Genomic DNA, 7,925 nt, shown 5'->3' on the forward strand with positions numbered 1-7,925 from the left:
ATATATATATATATATATATATATATATATATATATATATATACCTCTACTAATTACAGACTCCCTAGAAATTACCACATTAATTAGAAATTATCAGCCGTTAATTTGGTGAGACCGAATTATTACGGTGTAGATTAATTATACAATCTGTTCACGGTGGTAGGAGCATCATATGGGCCTTAATTTTTAGCCCGGGGAAATTCCAATCACGGTCATGCGCCTCCTGCGTGGGGTTAGCCCATTCCATGGCCCAAAAGCCATCCATCCATCTCCCCAAAGTGTTATTTTTGCTTGCTCCTCCTGAAGCGCCGCCACGCCCACCTCGATCTCCGCCGCCACCTCCCACCCCTACCTCTGCGGTGGTCCCGCGCCTCCTCTACCCCGACCTATAGCGGCCCCAGCTCGATCTCCGCTGATGGTCCTGCGTCCTCACCACCCTGACCTCCGGAGAAGCTCCTTCGTCCCACTTCCTTCCCCGACCTCCGCTGCGCTCCGGCGTTCTTCACTGTGGTGACGCACCCATCCATGCCGGTTGTACATGCTGGATTAAGAGGTTTGTACATGTACGTGTATATGTATGTTCAAGTTGAGTTTCGTGAATCTGAAGGCCTGTATGATCAAGAATCTATTGCCATCAATTGGATCTCACATGCGTGTGCTAGATGCTGGAAGAATACTTTTCCTTTAATTTGTATATATGGATGTGCTTATGTATATATGTACTGGCACATCTAGCCGGAACCTGATTGGGAGGTCAGCTTCGCTACGTCTACGCGCCTGTGTCGCTGCTGCTACTTTCGGACATTATATTATTCAGACCTCTATAAATATGTTCCAAACTGCGTAATTGCTTAGCTTATGGATTTTATTTCTTCCAACTTTATAAATTCACAAATGATTATAACAAGGCTGCTGAGTTGTTGGATTTAGTACCTGTACGTCAAAACTTATGGTTCGAAACTTATGGCTTTTCAAGACTATTTGTCCCTCTTTTGCTCCTCTAATATATATTGTCCCTTTGTGTTGGATAACCATTCACTTTTGTGCTAATTTTCTTGAGACAGTGAAGATTTTTTTGCTACTCATGTATAGATATAAATTTTAATGGTCTTCACAATTCTATCAATCAATAGAGACTTGAAGAAAATTCGGTCGATATAATATATACATTTTTCCTCACATATGTTGCAAAGAGTATTTTAAGTATATTTACATACTCTTTTTTATTTCTATGCATGGACAATATATATTAGGCACAGGACATGCTCACTACTGGAATTCCCAATTTTTATGAGTGCCAAATGCACTCGGCAAAGGCCAATAAAAACACGGCAGCACTGAGAAAACACGACTATGCTGCATGCCTGCCGGCAATGTTTATTTTGCTGTGTTCTTTTGCACGTGCACTTACTAGACAACTGCAAAAAACTTCGCCAAGTTCAAACACAGGTAACTCGGCAAACAAATGATAGAGACTGAATGACGAGACATGGCGCATCTGGGTAGCTCTACTATGACCAAGTTTAACATAGTTTTGTCGTGTTACACACTCGGCAAAACTATGATCCAGAAGAGCTACCCAGATGCGCCATGTGTCATGTTTAGGCAAAGGGGTCTTAGAGACGAGACATCTAGCCAAACGGTGATTCTGAATGTCCATGTTGGTCGATTGCTCGCTTCATGCTAATATTTGATGCGTTTTCTGCAATTAAAAAATCCCAGTCAGGTTGTTTCTAAAATCTGCGCCTGTTTCTGTAGCATTTCGAGGATGAGCACATGGTGTATATGGTGATCAAGGAAGCCTAGGAACAAGCATCTTTAGGAAAGAGATGGAGAAGATGGTTTCCAAGAAAGGGAAAAGCAGGGAAGTAAAACACGATTACTTTAGGATGATGTGAAAGCAGATTTTCTTTCAACAGTAGGTGGATTCTTAAGATAATGACAGGTTAACAGTGCAAGAGCTATGATAAGGCCTAACATGGTTGCTGGAAGATATATTTGTACAATAATAACTGGCATGCACATGCAGCTATAGTTAATATGAAATTAAAAAGAGTTTATATGAGATATTTAATTTCTGTGGCTGAATGAAAATTGCTGAACAAATTTCTGTAAGGTAGCAGCCCAATAGATTGTACAAATATGGATGCATGCAGGTGATGATAGACACTAACATGTCAGATCTCGAATTAAGTGTATGTTATGCATTATGTTTTCAGTTCTTCGTGATATGTTTTGATTAGTTCTGAAGCGTCCAGTTTAACATATTATGTCTCAGACATTTGGAGAGGTATCAGATAGAAGAGTATGTCCTTAATTCTGGGTTACCATCATGGTATGTAAGGTGAGCGAAAAAAAATTATGGCCTTAATTCTGGGCAATCCTCAAGGTACGTAAGGTGAGTCATATTAATAGATACTGTTTAAATAGATACTGTTGTCAAGACCCTCAATAGCATCTTTCAGACGAGTGCCACTTTGTATGGGATAAGAGATGCTTGCTCCATGTATATAATAACTTGAAACTCCTGTTTAGAGCATGTACTGAAGTATTGGTTTAAACCATCTAAATGTTCTTGCAAAAAAGGGCCTGTTTGTTTGGCCGAATTTCAATTCTTAAATGCATCATCCTATGTTTCGACAAAGATTTTTGCGGGTTGTAGGACAAAATGGGATATCCGATGTCTCATATGTTTCTATACATATCCAATGGTATCCTCAATAAATGTCTGGTACTATCTTCCATCCACCATTTCCCACCATTTAAAGACTGAACGCTATGTCATTCCTACTTATGCTCTTTTATGGTTGACCATGCTCTGTATAGATCATGCAAATATAAAAGGCCCTATTCTTCTTTATCGATAGTGTATTATGGATTTAAGGATTATTTGTATCATTTTACTGAATAAAGATACAAAGTGAGAGAATGTTTATTTCATTGTGTAAATTTCTTTTACAACTAAATAATTTAGAAATTTGAGTGATTGGTACAAGATACAGCTGAAAATTCCTTTTCTCTATCAAAACTGCAATATTCAAGATAAAAAACAGACGATAACACTGATCTAAAAAAACAATGTTATGTATTTAAGAATACTGTGGGATCTTTCATGGTGAAAAGAACAATGTGGAGTCTATTTTCCAGCAGAATATTGTGCAATATCTTTGAATTATATCAAATGTATATTTTGATTTTGTGAGAAAGTTTGCTTGACTTGAACCTTCTCAGACCACCAGCTAGACATACCAATTTGAAATTATTATTGTTTAGTATTAAAATGAATCAAATCAAAAAATTGTAAGTAAAACATTATATAGCCAATATTATATTGTTAATAATTATATTTAAAAGTTATAATTTTTGTAATTAATAAATAGGCGTAGTTGTATGTTCAACTCATGGCCTGCATCAACAACTTCAATCATATTTCTTCTCTCTTTATCGGTCTTTACCCAGAACACCCATGAGGCTGCCGCCACGCTGCGAGGGGAGCAAGTCGAGGTGCCTATCCGGGCTGCAAAAATGCCGGGCATCACCGACTTGGATGTTGTGTCCTGCTCGAGCACGTCATTAATGGGTGTTGGACATGGACTCCACATGGAACACTCTCTTTGCCACATTAAAGATGGCCTCAAGCCCCTATACGGAAGTGTCCAGTCTCGCCGTTCTACCATTTTCTCTGGAACAACGATGTACAACTTCGATTGAACACAGACCGCCAATGCTCCACCTGAGGTACGCAATTGTACAATCCACATGCCAAGCCATGAGTAAAGTAGCAAGCTATTCTGTTTTAAAACTTGTTTGGAAGAGCATGTGTTTTGGGCTTTACACTTCACCATGATCTTTTACTGTGTGCCTGCAACCATAGCTTCTATTGTCATTACCTTGCCATATACGGATAGTCTGCAGAGTTTACAAACAAGAGTGAAACCTATAATGATGAGTGATGATTATGGTATGATTGCCAGATTAATAATTCAGAGCAAGAAATCTATTTTACTGGAAAAGATAAATTCAATATTAAACATAGTACGAATGTACTTCACCTGCAATTTTTCTTATAATTTTATCATTCCAGAGGTTATATAAGCCACAAAATCACACTGCTGGTCACACTACTAACAGCCGGTCCAAATGAAACCCGAGAAGTTAAATTGAAATCTTGGTGACTGCAACAGTTACGCATGTAGTATGCAAGTTTAGAGATGGATATGCCAAGTTTACTATGAACTAAAACATAACAGGTTTGGCAAACAACACACATTTATATTAATTCGGCAGTTCATTAGATATGATCTGCAAGAGTTGGCTGCGATGTATATGTTCTGTATCAGCGCACGGGTAGTTAATCTATCATTTTTGCCATTTAGTAAATTCAAGCCCTTAATATGATGCTCTGAATATCATACAGAGTTAGTGTCAGATTGATAGTGCATCTCACAGTTATTTTTATAACTGAAGTTGATCATAATCATTGTGTACAGAGCATTCTAATGTGGTGTTCAGTAAATTACAAAAATTAGAAGTATGCCTATTTTGTAACATATTGTAGTAAGGTAGCGCCACTTCCAAGAATCAAATGTATTTTATGTCCGGGCAAGTTTTTCCTTAAATGTATACTACAAAGGGATCAGTACTAATTAATTGGCAATTTACTATGTGTCCTTAACTCCTTAATACAAAATACATCTCATGCCTTTGCAGAATAAACTTCTCACGAGTGAAATTAGTTCTGGTGTTCCAATGTAGCTAGATTGGAGAGAAACATGATAGCATCTTAATAATCCAGTAAGGTATTTGTCGAGCTCCCACTGCATAATTTATAGAGAAATCACAGAGTTTTTTCTTTAATTCATCGAAAATTGTTTCGCTACCAGTATGTAATTTGTACAAAAATCATGGAGTGCTTATGCATGCTTGCCTTTTGTTGAAAACATAATTTTTTAAGTAAAGTAAATGACATGTATTTTCTAATCATAATGGTGCATCCGGTGGATAAAGGTGTGTACTATGATAAACCTGTACTTCAGACTATTATTTTCGTTTGGGGAGAACAGACAAAATGAGTAAAGCCCATGGCAGCAACCAATTTTGTTACCTGCTCCGAGGAATGCAGGAGTTTTGTATAAGCTTCATCCTATGGTTGAATATTTATCTATACATGTGTTTCTGGTAGAAACTAACACATTAACACATTTTATGCCTAATTTATACTTTTCTCACTTCAAGTCTGATATAACACCGAACACTAATTAATCATATTCTCTTCAGACTACATGCACTCATTCTATATGTATTTCGTACATATCTAATGCAGTAGAAGAACTCTTTAGAATCACTGGACTCGAAGTCATCCATGCCAATGTATTTTACGTCAACATGATGTTTGTACCAGAAATGATCATGCATGCTTTCTCCTATCTATTATAGCATGCTATTGTCACTGATGTAAAATTATATCTTCATGGCATGCGCCTCTTGCTTCCCACTGTTGCATCCATTTTGAGAAAAGCTATGGAAAGGATATCATTGATATATGTACCTTTTTTAAGCAAGTACCGCTGATATACCTATGACAGATAGTTCGTGCACTGCTACTTTGGTAGCCAGACTTCAATAAAAGGACCAAAATCTATATTTAAAAAAATTAAGCTAATGTTTACTAATCAGTCCTTTTGTTCTACTTCATAAATTGTAAACCAGTTTTTTAATGGGGCCAGATTTTTGGTTGGAAGGAAGAAACTCCTCTCGTTGCGAGGACTTGGTGGTAATTTACAAGGTCGTGCATCATTTTTCATGTAACTGGTAGTGGCGATTCAAGTCACATGTTATTAGAATGGATGTTACTACAACATTTCCGTCTAAATGTATGACACTATGATCTTTGCATATATAGTGCACTGCCTGTGTAAATAAATATAAGACGTTTAGATCACTAAAGTAGTGACCTAAAACTTTTATATTTTTGTATGAGCGAGTAATATGTTCCTACTACTATATGTTTTTGTCATTATTATGAGAAGAGATTAATTAACTTCTCTGAGATATATATTGTCTATGTGATCAAACATGTGTTACATGCCATCTAATGCAATATCATACCACATCTTTCTGTTTTTCGGCACTTATCTGCTCTTGCCATTTGTGGAATGGAATTATACTCGGTTCAAAATAAGAAACTATTACAGCTGATAAGCAGAAGTGCAGAACAAATAAAATTGCACTACGCTTTGTTTGAATGTTCACAATTATAACTAGCTATGACAAAATATAACTATACATGTATTTTTTTTGGAAGTAGAACTATACATATTAGATCTCCAATGGTGTATCAACCAAAAAACAATACCACAGAATCTAAGAAAGCAAAAAGAATACTATATAACTTCTATCAAGATAGCTAACTACTCATACTGAACAGCAAACAAAAAAAATGTTGTACTATTTAACTGATTGCTAAGAAATAAAAGAAGTCCTGAGGTAATGCTGGTTTGAAATCATATGAATATGTAAAATGCCTAATTACGAGTTTCTAATTCAATGTGAATAATCATGAAAAACTGCCACATATTTTTAATCAGTATTTTATTTGCATGTCATTTGTTTAAAGTCTAATATTTCAATTTTAGTATTAGATTGTGGGGACCACTTTTCCTCAATTTCAATGAACGTCTAACTCATACATATAATGCATGCAACAAGGAAATTATTGAAAAAATATAGTATTTTGTCCTATGGAAAGTTTGAAGGAGTTGAGAACTTAGTATGTCTGGATAATAATAATTTGGATATTTTTCTATATTATTATGGAAAGAATTTGTAAAATGAACATACTACAAATGTCACTATTATGTGTTGTTTTGTGCTAGCCCTTGCAGCCGCATTGACGTCTAGATACTGGAATTAGGTGTAGCGATATCACAAACTAAGGTTTGTACAATGACCGTTTTCATTTAATCAGTTGATCTAACATCTCCATCGAAGATAGTTACTAAAGAGAATGAAGATATCTCATTCTAAACTCTGAGTAGTATGAACTGCGCCTCAAGAAAACTAAAGTAAATTAGTAGCATAGCGTAAACCAACCATAATTTAGCAAGGATACATTATATGATATTATTGTTGACTGAAATGCTAATGCATATAACTATATATCTTTGGCCTTTAACAGCTAGGATTTAATGGTTTGCAAAAATGCTACTCCGATGTAACACTATGAATCTAGAGTAAGATATTTATTTTCCAATCTTTATACTTATAGTAAGTATGATATACGCTCATGTTATATATACATATAATAGCCATTTTGTATAGTTAACCAAATGTTGTAGCATATTGTCAAACTTTCGAATATAAAATTTTCACAATATGGCACATGAATATAGAATTTTATTTTATTTTACATGTGAAAATGCAAAATTCATAAATGAAAATATGGAATGGGAGCATGTATAAAATAAATAAACATTTGAATTCAAACAAAACAGAAAATCAAACTAAAATATACACTAGCCCGTGCGAATGCACGGGTCGACGACTAGTATACTTATAAGAACAACATTGCATAACCAAATTAAGCATATAATTACATAAGTAACTACACACATAACATTTCCACACACCAAAGTAAGCAATTACATGCATACTAAACTAGGAGAAATGAGCATCTAATCATCTACTTCTGGTTGTGACAACGCTTGCCATTGCTCTGCTTCCGGCTGGATCCCTGGCTGTTTTGGGGAAGAAGGCACTTCCTCATGTCAACGATCCGCATGTACATCTCGTAGCTTGTGTACGCCTCCTTGGCCGCGTACACGACATGAGCTTCATCGAGTGTCTCCATCGAGGCTGAGTGCCAGGCACGATTGTCTTGCAGGAATCCTTCATGTCTCTGTAGTAGGGGTTGAACCTGTGAGTCC

General features: G+C 36.1%; 1 long non-coding RNA gene across 1 annotated transcript; it reads left to right on the plus strand.

Annotated features, from left to right (window-relative positions):
• Positions 1-272: 272 nt before the first annotated feature.
• LOC109748195 (uncharacterized) lies at positions 273-6,071 on the plus strand. The gene is made up of 4 exons (XR_002229314.3): positions 273-553; positions 1,759-3,738; positions 4,711-4,799; positions 5,727-6,071. It is a non-coding gene; the product is annotated as an uncharacterized lncRNA (long non-coding RNA).
• Positions 6,072-7,925: the final 1,854 nt, after the last annotated feature.

This window comes from Aegilops tauschii, chromosome 2 (genome assembly GCF_002575655.3).
Source record: "Aegilops tauschii subsp. strangulata cultivar AL8/78 chromosome 2, Aet v6.0, whole genome shotgun sequence".
Lineage (NCBI taxonomy): Eukaryota > Viridiplantae > Streptophyta > Magnoliopsida > Poales > Poaceae > Aegilops > Aegilops tauschii.